Here is a 14223-nt window from a genome sequence, read left to right as displayed (position 1 = left end):
TCCCCGAAGCCTGACCCTCACCCGTCCCCTAATCCTAACCCGTACGCTGACACTAACCCACGCCCTCACACGTACGCTCCCCCTAAAGCGTTGTCGTACGTTCACCTGGACCCTAAACCGTCCCCGTCCCCTAACCCTAACCCTAGCCCGAACCCTAACCCTAACCCTTCCCCGAAGCCTGACCCTCACCCGTCCCGTAATCCTAATCCGTACGCTGACACTAACCCGCACCCTCACACGTACGCTCCCCCTTCAGCGTTGTCGTACCCTCACCTGGAGCCTAAATTATCCCCGTCCCCTAACCCTAGCCCTAGCCCGAACCCTAACCCTAACACTTCCCCGAAGCCTGACCCTCACCCGTACCCTAATCCTAACCCGTACGCTGACACTAACCCGCGCCCTCACACGTACGCTCCCGCTAAAGCGTTGTCATACCCTCACCTGGACCCTAAACCGTCCCCATCCCCTAACCCTAACCCTAGCCCGAAACCTAACCCTAACCCTTCCCCGAAGCCTGACCCTCACCCGTCCCCTAATCCTAACCCGTACGCTGACACTAACCCGCGCCCTCACATGTACGCTCCCCCTAAAGCGTTGTCGTACCCTCACCTGGACCCTAAACCGTCCCCGTCCCCTAACCCTAACCCTAGCCCGAACCCTAACCCTAACTCTTCCCCGAAGCCTGACCCTCACCCGTCCCGTAATCCTAACCCGTACGCTGACACTAACCCGCGCCCTCACACGTACGCTCCCCCTACAGCGTTGTCGTACCCTCACCTGCACCCTAAACTGTCCCCATCCCCTAACCTAAACCTTAGCCCGAACCCTAACCCTAACCCTTCCCCGAAGCCTGACCCTCACCCGTCCCCTAATCCTAACCCGTACGCTTACACTAACCGGCACCCTCACACGTACGCTCCCGCTAAAGCGTTGTCCTACCCTCACCTGGACCCTAATACGTCCCCGTCCCCTAACCCTAACCCTAGCCCGAAACCTAACCCTAACCCTTCCCCGAAGCCTGACCCTCACCCGTCCCCTAATCCTAACCCGTACGCTGACACTAACCCGCGCCCGCACACGTACGCTCCCCCTAAAGCGTTGTCGTACCCTCAGCTGGAACCTAAACCGTCCCCGTCCCCTAACCCTAACCCTAGCCCGAACCCTAACCCTAACCCTTCCCCGAAGCCTGATCCTCACCCGTCCCCTAATCCTAACCCGTACGCTGACACTAACCCGCGCCCTCACACGTACGCTCCCCATAAAGCGTTGTCGTACCCTCACCTGGACCCTAAACCGTCGCCGTCCCTTAACCCTAACCCTAGCCCGAACCCTAACCCTAACCCTTCCCCGAAGCCTGACCCTCACCCGTCCCCTAATCCTAACCCGTACGCTGACACTAACCCGCACCCTCACACGTACGCTCCCCCTAAAGCGTTGTCGTACCCTCACCTGGACCCTAATCCGACCCGGTCCCCTAACCCTAACCCTAGCCCGAACCCTAACCCTAAACCTTCCCCGAAGCCTGACCCTCACCCGTCCCCTAATCCTAACCCGTACGCTGACACTAACCCGCGCCCTCACACGTTCGCTCCCCCTAAAGCGTTGTCGTACCCTCACCTGGACCCTAAACCGTCCCCATCCCCTAACCCTAACCCTAGCCCGAACCCTAACCCTAACCCTTCCCCGAAGCCTGACCCTCACCCGTCCCCTAATCCTAACCCGTACGCTGACACTAACCCGCGCCCTCACATGTACGCTCCCCCTAAAGCGTTGTCGTACCCTCAGCTGGACCCTAAACCGTCCCCGTCCCCTAACCCTAACCCTAGCCCGAACCCTAACCCTAACCCTTCCCCGAAGCCTGACCCTCACCCGTCCCCTAATCCTAACCCGTACGCTGACACTAACCCGCGCCCTCACACATACGCTCCCCCTAAAGCGTTGTCGTACCATCACCTGGACCCTAAACCGTCGCCGTCCCCTAACCCTAACCCTAGCCCGAACCCTAACCCTAAACCTTCCTCGAAGCCTGACCCTCACCCGTCCCCTAATCCTAACCCGTACTCTTAGGTTAACCCGCGCCCTCACACGTACGCTCACCCTAAATCGTTGTCGTACCCTCACCTGGACCCTAAACCGTCCCCGTCCCCTAACCCTAACCCTAGCCCGAACCCTAACCCTAACCGTTCCCCGAAGCCTGACCCTCACCCGTCCCCTAATCCTAACCCGTACGCTGACGCTAAACCGCGCCCTCACACGTACGCTCCCCCTAAAGCGTTGTCGTACCCTCACCTGGACCCTAAACCGTCCCCGTCCCCTAACCCTAACGCTAGCCCGAACCCTAACCCTAACCCTTCCCCGAAGCCTGACCCTCACCCGTCCCCTAATGCTAACCCGTACGCTGACACTAACCGGTGCCCTCACACGTACGCTCCCCCTAAAGCATTGTCGTACCCTCACCCGGACCCTAAACCGTCCCCGTCCCCTAACCCTAACCCTTCTCCGAAGCCTGAACCTCACCCGTCCCCTAATCCTAACCCGTACCTTGACACTAACCCGCTCCCTCACAGGTACGCTCCCCCTAAAGCGTTGTCGTTCCCTCACCTGGACCCTAACCCGTCCCCGTCTCCTAACCCTAACCCTAGCCCGAACGCTAACCCTAACCCTTCCCCGAAGCCTGACCCTCACCGGTCCCCTAATCCTAACCCGTACGCTGACACTAACCCGCGCCCTCACACGTACGCTCCCCCTAAAGCGTTGTCGTACCCTCAGCTGGACCCTAAACCGTCCCCGTCCCCTAACCCTAACCCTAGCCCGAACCCTAACCCTAACCCTTCCCCGAAGCCTGACCCTCACCCGTCCCCTAATCCTAACCCGTACGCTGACACTAACCCGCGCCCTCACACATACGCTCCCCCTAAAGCGTTGTCGTACCATCACCTGGACACTAAACCGTCGCCGTTCCCTAACCCTAACCCTAGCCCGAACCCTAACCCTAACACTTCCCCGAAGCCTGACACCGTTCCCCTAATCCTAACCCGTACGCTGACACTAACCCGTGCCCTCACACGTACGCTCACCCTAAAGCGTTGTCGTACCCTCACCTGGACCCTAAACCGTCCCCATCCCCTAACACTAACGCTAGCCCAAACCCTAACCCTAACCCTTCCTCGAAGCCTGACACTCACCCGTCCCCTAATCCTAACCCGTACGCTGACACTAACCCACGCCCTCACACATACGCTCCCCCTAAAGCGTTGTCGTACCCTCACCTGGACCTTAAACTGTCCCCGTCCCCTAACCCTAACCCTAGCCCGAACCCTAACCCTAAACATTCCTCGAAGCCTGACCCTCACCCGTCCCCTAATCCTAACCCGTACACTGACACTAACCCGCGCCCTCACATGTACGCTCCCCCTAAAGCGTTGTCGTACCCTCACCTGGACCCTAAACCGTCCCCGTCCCCTAACCCTAACCCTAGCCCGAACCCTAACACTAACACTTCCCCGAAGCCTGACCCTCACCCGTCCCCTAAATGTAAACCGTTCGCTGACACTAACCCACGCCCTCACACGTACGCTCCCCCTAAAGCGTTTTCGTACCCTCACCTGGACCCTAAACCGTCCCCGTCCCCTAACCCTAACCCTAGCCCGAACCCTACCCCTAAACCTTCCCCGAAGCCTGACCCTCACCCGTCCCCTAATCCTAACCCGTACGCTGACACTAACCCGCGCCCTCACACGTACGCTCACCAAACGGCGTTGTCGTACCCTCACCTGGACCCTAAACCGTCCACGTCCCCTAACCCTAACCCTAGCCCGAACCCTAACCCTAACACTTCCACGTAGCCTGACCCTCACCCGTCCCCTAATCCTAACCAGTACGCTGACACTAACCTGCGCCCTCACACGTACGCTACCCCTAAAGCGTTGTCGTACCCTCACCTGGACCCTAAACCGTCCCCGTCCCCTAACCATAAGCCTAGCCCGAACCCTAACCCTAACCCTTCCCCGAAGCCTGACCCTCACCCGTCCCCTAATCCTAACCCGTACGCTGACACTAACCCGCGCCCTCACACGTACGCTCCCCCTACAGCGTTGTCGTACCCTCACCTGGACCCTAAACCGACCCCGTCCCCTAACCCTAACCCTAGCCCGAACCATAACCCTAACCCTTCCGCGAAGCCTGACCCTCACCCGTCCCCTAATCCTAACCCGTACGCTGACACTAACCCACGCCCTCACACGTACGCTCCCCCTAAAGCGTTGTCGTACCCTCACCTGGACCCTAAACCATCCCCGTCCCCTAACCCTAACCCTAGCCCGAACCCTAACCCTAACTCTTCCCCGAAGCCTGACCCTCACCCGTCCCCTAATCCTAAACCGTACGCTGACACTAACCCGCGCCCTCACACGTACGCTCCCCCTAAAGCGTTGTCGTACCCTCACCTGGACCCTAAACCGTCCCCATCCCCTAACCCTAACCCTAGCCCGTACCCTAACCCTAACCCTACCCCGAAGCCTGACCCTCACCCGTCCCCTAATCCTAACCCGTACGCTGACACTAACCCGCGCCCTCACACGTACGCTCCCCCTACAGCGTTGTCGTACCCTCACCTGCACCCTAAACTGTCCCCGTCCCCTAACCCTAACCTTAGCCCGAACCCTAACCCTAACCCTTCCCCGAAGCTTGACCCTCACCCGTCCCCTAATCCTAACCCGTACGCTGACACTAACCCGCGCCCTCACACGTACGCTCCCGCTAAAGCGTTGTCCTACCCTCACCTGGACCCTAATACGTCCCCGTCCCCTAACCCTAACCCTAGCCCGAAACCTAACCCTAACCCTTCCCCGAAGCCTGACCCTCACCCGTCCCCTAATCCTAACCCGTACGCTGACACTAACCCGCGCCCTCACACGTACGCTCCCCCTAAAGCGTTGTCGTACCCTCAGCTGGAACCTAAACCGTCCCCGTCCCCTAACCCTAACCCTAGACCGAACCCTAACCCTAACCCTTCCCCGAAGCCTGACCCTCACCCGTCCCCTAATCCTAACCCGTACGCTGACACTAACCCGCGCCCTCACACGTACGCTCCCCATAAAGCGTTGACGTACCCTCACCTGGACCCTAAACCGTCGCCGTCCCCTAACCCTAACCCTAGCCCGAACCCTAACCCTAACCCTTCCCCGAAGCCTGACCCTCACCCGTCCCCTAATCCTAACCCGTACGCTGACACTAACCCGCGCCCTCACACGTACGCTCCCCCTAAAGCGTTGTCGTACCCTCACCTGGACCCTAATCCGACCCGGTCCCCTAACCCTAACCCTAGCCCGAACCCTAACCCTAACCCTTCCCCGAAGCCTGACCCTCACCCGTCCCCTAATCCTAACCCGTACGCTGACACTAACCCGCGCCCTCACACGTTCGCTCCCCCTAAAGCGTTGTCGTACCCTCACCTGGACCCTAAACCGTCCCCATCCCCTAACCCTAACCCTAGCCCGAACCCTAAACCTAACCCTTCCCCGAAGCCTGACCCTCACCCGTCCCCTAATCCTAACCCGTACGCTGACACTAACCCGCGCCCTCACATGTACGCTCCCCCTAAAGCGTTGTCGTATCCTCACCTGGACCCTAAACCGTCCCCGTCCCCTAACCCTAACCCTAGCCCGAACCCTAACCCTAACCCTTCCCCGAAGCCTGACCCTCACCCGTCCCCTAATCCTAACCCGTACGCTGACACTAACCCGCGCCCTCACATGTACGCTCCCCCTAAAGCGTTGTCGTACCCTCACCTGGACCCTAAACCGTCCCCGTCCCCTAACCCTAACCCTAGCCCGAACCCTAACCCTAACACTTCCCCGAAGCCTGACCCTCACCCGTCCCCTAAATGTAAACCGTTCGCTGACACTAACCCACGCCCTCACACGTACGCTCCCCCTAAAGCGTTGTCGTACCCTCACCTGGACCCTAAACCATCCCCGTCCCCTAACCCTAACCCTAGCCCGAACCCTAACCCTAACACTTCCCCGAAGCCTGACCCTCACCCGTCGCCTAATCCTAAACCGTACGCTGACACTAACCCGCGCCCTCACACGTACGCTCCCCAAACGGCGTTGTCGTACCCTCACCTGGACCCTAAACCGTCCACGTCCCCTAACCCTAACCCTAGCCCGAACCCTAACCCTAACACTTCCCCGAAGCCTGACCCTCACCCGTCCCCTAATCCTAACCAGTACGCTGACACTAACCTGCGCCCTCACACGTACGCTACCCCTAAAGCGTTGTCGTACCCTCACCTGGACCCTAAACCGACCCCGTCCCCTAACCCTAACCGTAGCCCGAACCATAACCCTAACCCTTCCGCGAAGCCTGACCCTCACCCGTCCCCTAATCCTAACCCGTACGCTGACACTAACCCGCGCCCTCACACGTACGCTCCCCCTAAAGCGTTGTCGTACCCTCACCTGGACCCTAAACCATCCCCGTCCCCTAACCCTAACCCTAGCCCGAACCCTAACCCTAACTCTTCCCCGAAGCCTGACCCTCACCCGTCCCCTAATCCTAAACCGTACGCTGACACTAACCCGCGCCCTCACACGTACGCTCCCCCTAAAGCGTTGTCGTACCCTCACCTGGACCCTAAACCGTCCCCAGTCCCTAACCCTAACCCTAGTCCGTACCCTAACCCTAACCCTTCCCCGAAGCCTGACCCTCACCCGTCCCCTAATCCTAACCCGTACGCTGACACTAACCCGCGCCCTCACACGTACGCTCCCCCTAAAGCGTTGTCGTACCCTCAGCTGGACCCTAAACCGTCCCCGTCCCCTAACCCTAACCCTAGCCCGAACCCTAACCCTAACCCTTCCCCGAAGCCTGACCCTCACCCGTCCCCTAATCCTAACCCGTACGCTGACACTAACCCGCGCCCTCACACATACGCTCCCCCTAAAGCGTTGTCGTACCATCACCTGGACCCTAAACCGTCGCCGTCCCCTAACCCTAACCCTAGCCCGAACCCTAACCCTAACACTTCCACGAAGCCTGACACCGGTCCCCTAATCCTAACCCGTACGCTGACACTAACCCGTGCCCTCACACGTACGCTCACCCTAAAGCGTTGTCGTACCCTCACCTGGACCCTAAACCGTCCCCATCCCCTAACCCTAACGCTAGCCCAAACCCTAACCCTAACCCTTCCTCGAAGCCTGACACTCACCCGTCCCCTAATCCTAACCCGTACGCTGACACTAACCCACGCCCTCACACATACGCTCCCCCTAAAGCGTTGTCGTACCCTCACCTGGACCCTAAACTGTCCCCGTCCCCTAACCCTAACCCTAGCCCGAACCCTAACCCTAAACCTTCCTCGAAGCCTGACCCTCACCCGTCCCCTAATCCTAACCCGTACGCTGACACTAACCCGCGCCCTCACACGTACGCTCACCCTAAATCGTTGTCGTACCCTCACCTGGACCCTAAACCGTCCCGGTCCCCTAACCCTAACCCTAGCCCGAACCCTAACCCTAACCGTTCCCCGAAGCCTGACCCTCACCCGTCCCCTAATCCTAACCCGTACGCTGACGCTAACCCGCGCCCTCACACGTACGCTCCCCCTAAAGCGTTGTCGTACCCTCACCTGGACCCTAAACCGTCCCCGTCCCCTAACCCTAACGCTAGCCCGAACCCTAACCCTAACCCTTCCCCGAAGCCTGACCCTCACCCGTCCCCTAATGCTAACCCGTACGCTGACACTAACCGGTGCCCTCACACGTACGCTCCCCCTAAAGCATTGTCGTACCCTCACCCGGACCCTAAACCGTCCCCGTCCCCTAACCCTAACACTTCCCCGAAGCCTGAACCTCACCCGTCCCCTAATCCTAACCCGTACGCTGACACTAACCCGCTCCCTCACAGGTACGCTCCCCCTAAAGCGTTGTCGTACTCTCACCTGGACACTAAACCGTCCCCGTCCCCTAACCCTAACCCTAGCCCGAACCCTAACCCTAACCCTTCCCCGAAGCCTGACCCTCACCCGTCCCCTAATCCTAACCCGTACGCTGACACTAACCAACGCCCTCACACGTACGCTACCCCTAAAGCGTTGTCGTACCCTCACCTGGACCCTAAACCGTCCCCGTCCCCTAACCCTAACCCTAGCCCGAACCCTAACCCTAACCCTTCCCCGAAGCCTGACCCTCACCCGTTCCCTAATCCTAACCAGTACGCTGACACTAACCCGCGCCCTCACACGTACGCTACCCCTAAAGCGTTGTCGTACCCTCACCTGGACCCTAAACCGTCCCCGTCCCCTAACCCTAAGCCTAGCCCAAAGCCTAACCCTAACCCTTCCCCGAAGCCTGACCCTCACCCGTCCCCTAATACTAACCCGTACGCTGACACTAACCCGCACCCTCACACGTACGCTCCCCCTAAAGCGTTGTCGTTCCCTCACCTGGACCCTAACCCGTCCCCGTCCCCTAACCCTAACCCTAGCCCGAACCCTAACCCTAACCCTTCCCCGAAGCCTGACCCTCACCGGTCCCCTAATCCTAACCCGTACGCTGACACTAACCCACGCCCTCACACGTACGCTCCCCCTAAAGCGTTGTCGTACCCTCACCTAGACCCTAAACCGTCCCCGTCCCCTAACCCTAACCCTAGCCCGAACCCTAACCCTAACCCTTCCCCGAAGCCTGACCCTCACCCGTCCCCTATTCCTAACCCGTACGCTGACACTAACCCGCGCCCTCACACGTACGCTCCCCCTAAAGCGTTGTCGTACCCTCACCTGGACCCTAAACCGTCCCCGTCCCCTAACCCTAACCCTAGCCCGAACCATAACCCTAACCCTTCCGCGAAGCCTGACCCTCACCCTTCCCCTAATCCTAACCCGTACGCTGACACTAACCCGCGCCCTCACACGTACACTCCCCCTAAAGCGTTGTCGTACCCTCAACTGGACCCTAAACCGTCCCCGTCCCCTAACCCTAACCCTAGCCCGAACCCTAACCCTAACTCTTCCCCGAAGCCTGACCCTCACCCGTCCCCTAATCCTAACCCGTACGCTGACAATAACCCACGCCCTCACACGTACGCTCCCCCTAAAGCGTTGTCGTACCCTCACCTGGACCCTAAACCGTCCCCGTCCCCTAACCCTAACCCTAGCCCGAACCCTAACCCTAACCCTTCCCCGAAGCCTGACCCTCACCCGTCCCCTAATCCTAACCCGTACGCTGACACTAACCCGCGCCCTCACACGTACGCTCCCCCTAAAGCGTTGTCGTACCCTCACCTGGACCCTAAACCATCCCCATCCCCTAACCCTAACCCTAGCCCGAAACCTCACCCTAACCCTTCCCAGAAGCCTGACCCTCACCCGTCCCCTAATCCTAACCCGTACGCTGACACTAACCCGCGCCCTCACACGTACGCTCCCCCTAAAGCGTTGTCGTACCCTCACCTGGACCCTAAACCGTCCCCGTCCCCTAACCCTAACCCTAGCCCGAACCCTAACCCTAACCCTTCCCCGAAGCCTGACCCTCAGCCGTCCCCTAATCCTAACCCGTACGCTGACACTAACCCGCGCCCTCACACGTACGCTCCCCCTAAAGCGTTGTCGTACCCTCACCTGGACCCTAAACCGTCCCCGTCCCCTAACCCTAACCCTAGCCCGAACCCTAACCCTAACCCTTCCCCGAAGCCTGACCCTCACCCGTCCCCTAATCCTAACCCGTACGCTGACACTAACCCGCGCCCTCACACGTACGCTCCCCCTAAAGCGTTGTCGTACCCTCACCTGGACCCTAAACCGTCCCCGTCCCCTAACCCTAACCCTAGCCCGAACCCTCACCCTAACCCTTCCCCGAAGCCTGACCCTCACCCGTCCCCTAATCCTAACCCGTACGCTGACACTAACCCACGTCCTCACACGTACGCTCCCTCTAAAGCGTTGTCGTACCCTCACCTGGACCCTAAACCGTCCCCTACCCCTAACCCTAGCCCGAACCCTAACCCTAACCCTTCCCCGAAGCCTGACCCTCACCCGTCCCCTAATCCTAACCCGTACGCTGACACTAACCCGCGCCCTCACACGTACGCTCACCAAACGGCGTTGTCGTACCCTCACCTGGACCCTAAACCGTCCACGTCCCCTAACCCTAACCCTAGCCCGAACCCTAACCCTAACACTTCCACGAAGCCTGACCCTCACCCGTCCCCTAATCCTAACCAGTACGCTGACACTAACCTGCGCCCTCACACGTACGCTACCCCTAAAGCGTTGTCGTACCCTCACCTGGACCCTAAACCGACCCCGTCCCCTAACCCTAACCCTAGCCCGAACCATAACCCTAACCCTTCCGCGAAGCCTGACCCTCACCCGTCCCCTAATCCTAACCCGTACGCTGACACTAACCCGCGCCCTCACACGTACGCTCCCCCTAAAGCGTTGTCGTACCCTCACCTGGACCCTAAACCATCCCCGTCCCCTAACCCTAACCCTAGCCCGAACCCTAACCCTAACTCTTCCCCGAAGCCTGACCCTCACCCGTCCCCTAATCCTAAACCGTACGCTGACACTAACCCGCGCCCTCACACGTACGCTCCCCCTAAAGCGTTGTCGTACCCTCACCTGGACCCTAAACCGTCCCCAGTCCCTAACCCTAACCCTAGTCCGTACCCTAACCCTAACCCTTCCCCGAAGCCTGACCCTCACCCGTCCCCTAATCCTAACCCGTACGCTGACACTAACCCGCGCCCTCACACGTACGCTCCCCCTAAAGCGTTGTCGTACCCTCAGCTGGACCCTAAACCGTCCCCGTCCCCTAACCCTAACCCTAGCCCGAACCCTAACCCTAACCCTTCCCCGAAGCCTGACCCTCACCCGTCCCCTAATCCTAACCCGTACGCTGACACTAACCCGCGCCCTCACACATACGCTCCCCCTAAAGCGTTGTCGTACCATCACCTGGACCCTAAACCGTCGCCGTCCCCTAACCCTAACCCTAGCCCGAACCCTAACCCTAACACTTCCACGAAGCCTGACACCGGTCCCCTAATCCTAACCCGTACGCTGACACTAACCCGTGCCCTCACACGTACGCTCACCCTAAAGCGTTGTCGTACCCTCACCTGGACCCTAAACCGTCCCCATCCCCTAACCCTAACGCTAGCCCAAACCCTAACCCTAACCCTTCCTCGAAGCCTGACACTCACCCGTCCCCTAATCCTAACCCGTACGCTGACACTAACCCACGCCCTCACACATACGCTCCCCCTAAAGCGTTGTCGTACCCTCACCTGGACCCTAAACTGTCCCCGTCCCCTAACCCTAACCCTAGCCCGAACCCTAACCCTAAACCTTCCTCGAAGCCTGACCCTCACCCGTCCCCTAATCCTAACCCGTACGCTGACACTAACCCGCGCCCTCACACGTACGCTCACCCTAAATCGTTGTCGTACCCTCACCTGGACCCTAAACCGTCCCGGTCCCCTAACCCTAACCCTAGCCCGAACCCTAACCCTAACCGTTCCCCGAAGCCTGACCCTCACCCGTCCCCTAATCCTAACCCGTACGCTGACGCTAACCCGCGCCCTCACACGTACGCTCCCCCTAAAGCGTTGTCGTACCCTCACCTGGACCCTAAACCGTCCCCGTCCCCTAACCCTAACGCTAGCCCGAACCCTAACCCTAACCCTTCCCCGAAGCCTGACCCTCACCCGTCCCCTAATGCTAACCCGTACGCTGACACTAACCGGTGCCCTCACACGTACGCTCCCCCTAAAGCATTGTCGTACCCTCACCCGGACCCTAAACCGTCCCCGTCCCCTAACCCTAACACTTCCCCGAAGCCTGAACCTCACCCGTCCCCTAATCCTAACCCGTACGCTGACACTAACCCGCTCCCTCACAGGTACGCTCCCCCTAAAGCGTTGTCGTACTCTCACCTGGACACTAAACCGTCCCCGTCCCCTAACCCTAACCCTAGCCCGAACCCTAACCCTAACCCTTCCCCGAAGCCTGACCCTCACCCGTCCCCTAATCCTAACCCGTACGCTGACACTAACCCGCGCCCTCACACGTACGCTCCCCCTAAAGCGTTGTCGTACCCTCACCTGGACCCTAAACCGTCCCCGTCCCCTAACCCTAACCCTAGCCCGAACCCTAACCCTAACCCTTCCCCGAAGCCTGACCCTCACCCGTTCCCTAATCCTAACCAGTACGCTGACACTAACCCGCGCCCTCACACGTACGCTACCCCTAAAGCGTTGTCGTACCCTCACCTGGACCCTAAACCGTCCCCGTCCCCTAACCCTAAGCCTAGCCCAAAGCCTAACCCTAACCCTTCCCCGAAGCCTGACCCTCACCCGTCCCCTAATACTAACCCGTACGCTGACACTAACCCGCACCCTCACACGTACGCTCCCCCTAAAGCGTTGTCGTTCCCTCACCTGGACCCTAACCCGTCCCCGTCCCCTAACCCTAACCCTAACCCTAGCCCGAACCCTAACCCTAACCCTTCCCCGAAGCCTGACCCTCACCCGTCCCCTAATCCTAACCCGTACGCTGACACTAACCCACGCCCTCACACGTACGCTCCCCCTAAAGCGTTGTCGTACCCTCACCTAGACCCTAAACCGTCCCCGTCCCCTAACCCTAACCCTAGCCCGAACCCTAACCCTAACCCTTCCCCGAAGCCTGACCCTCACCCGTCCCCTATTCCTAACCCGTACGCTGACACTAACCCGCGCCCTCACACGTACGCTCCCCCTAAAGCGTTGTCGTACCCTCACCTGGACCCTAAACCGTCCCCGTCCCCTAACCCTAACCCTAGCCCGAACCATAACCCTAACCCTTCCGCGAAGCCTGACCCTCACCCTTCCCCTAATCCTAACCCGTACGCTGACACTAACCCGCGCCCTCACACGTACGCTCCCCCTAAAGCGTTGTCGTACCCTCAACTGGACCCTAAACCGTCCCCGTCCCCTAACCCTAACCCTAGCCCGAACCCTAACCCTAACTCTTCCCCGAAGCCTGACCCTCACCCGTCCCCTAATCCTAACCCGTACGCTGACAATAACCCACGCCCTCACACGTACGCTCCCCCTAAAGCGTTGTCGTACCCTCACCTGGACCCTAAACCGTCCCCGTCCCCTAACCCTAACCCTAGCCCGAACCCTAACCCTAACCCTTCCCCGAAGCCTGACCCTCACCCGTCCCCTAATCCTAACCCGTACGCTGACACTAACCCGCGCCCTCACACATACGCTCCCCCTAAAGCGTTGTCGTACCCTCACCTGGACCCTAAACCATCCCCATCCCCTAACCCTAACCCTAGCCCGAAACCTCACCCTAACCCTTCCCAGAAGCCTGACCCTCACCCGTCCCCTAATCCTAACCCGTACGCTGACACTAACCCGCGCCCTCACACGTACGCTCCCCCTAAAGCGTTGTCGTACCCTCACCTGGACCCTAAACCGTCCCCGTCCCCTAACCCTAACCCTAGCCCGAACCCTAACCCTAACCCTTCCCCGAAGCCTGACCCTCAGCCGTCCCCTAATCCTAACCAGTACGCTGACACTAACCCGCGCCCTCACACGTACGCTCCCCCTAAAGCGTTGTCGTACCCTCACCTGGACCCTAAACCGTCCCCGTCCCCTAACCCTAACCCTAGCCCGAACCCTAACCCTAACCCTTCCCCGAAGCCTGACCCTCACCCGTCCCCTAATCCTAACCCGTACGCTGACACTAACCCGCGCCCTCACACGTACGCTCCCCCTAAAGCGTTGTCGTACCCTCACCTGGACCCTAAACCGTCCCCGTCCCCTAACCCTAACCCTAGCCCGAACCCTCACCCTAACCCTTCCCCGAAGCCTGACCCTCACCCGTCCCCTAATCCTAACCCGTACGCTGACACTAACCCACGTCCTCACACGTACGCTCCGTCTAAAGCGTTGTCGTACCCTCACCTGGACGCTAAACCGTCCCCTACCCCTAACCCTAGCCCGAACCCTAACCCTAACCCTTCCCCGAAGCCTGACCCTCACCCGTCCCCTAATCCTAACCCGTACGCTGACACTAACCCGCGCCCTCACACGTACGCTCCCCCTAAAGCGTTGTCGTACCCTCACCTGGACCCTAAACCGTCCACGTCCCCTAACCCTAACCCTAGCCCGAACCCTAACCCTAACCCTTCCCCGAAGCCTGACCCTCACCCGTCCCCTAAT

Source organism: Pseudorca crassidens, chromosome 19, assembly GCF_039906515.1.
Source record: "Pseudorca crassidens isolate mPseCra1 chromosome 19, mPseCra1.hap1, whole genome shotgun sequence".
Taxonomy (NCBI): Eukaryota; Metazoa; Chordata; class Mammalia; order Artiodactyla; family Delphinidae; genus Pseudorca; species Pseudorca crassidens.
Note: the sequence above shows the minus strand (reverse complement) of the source record.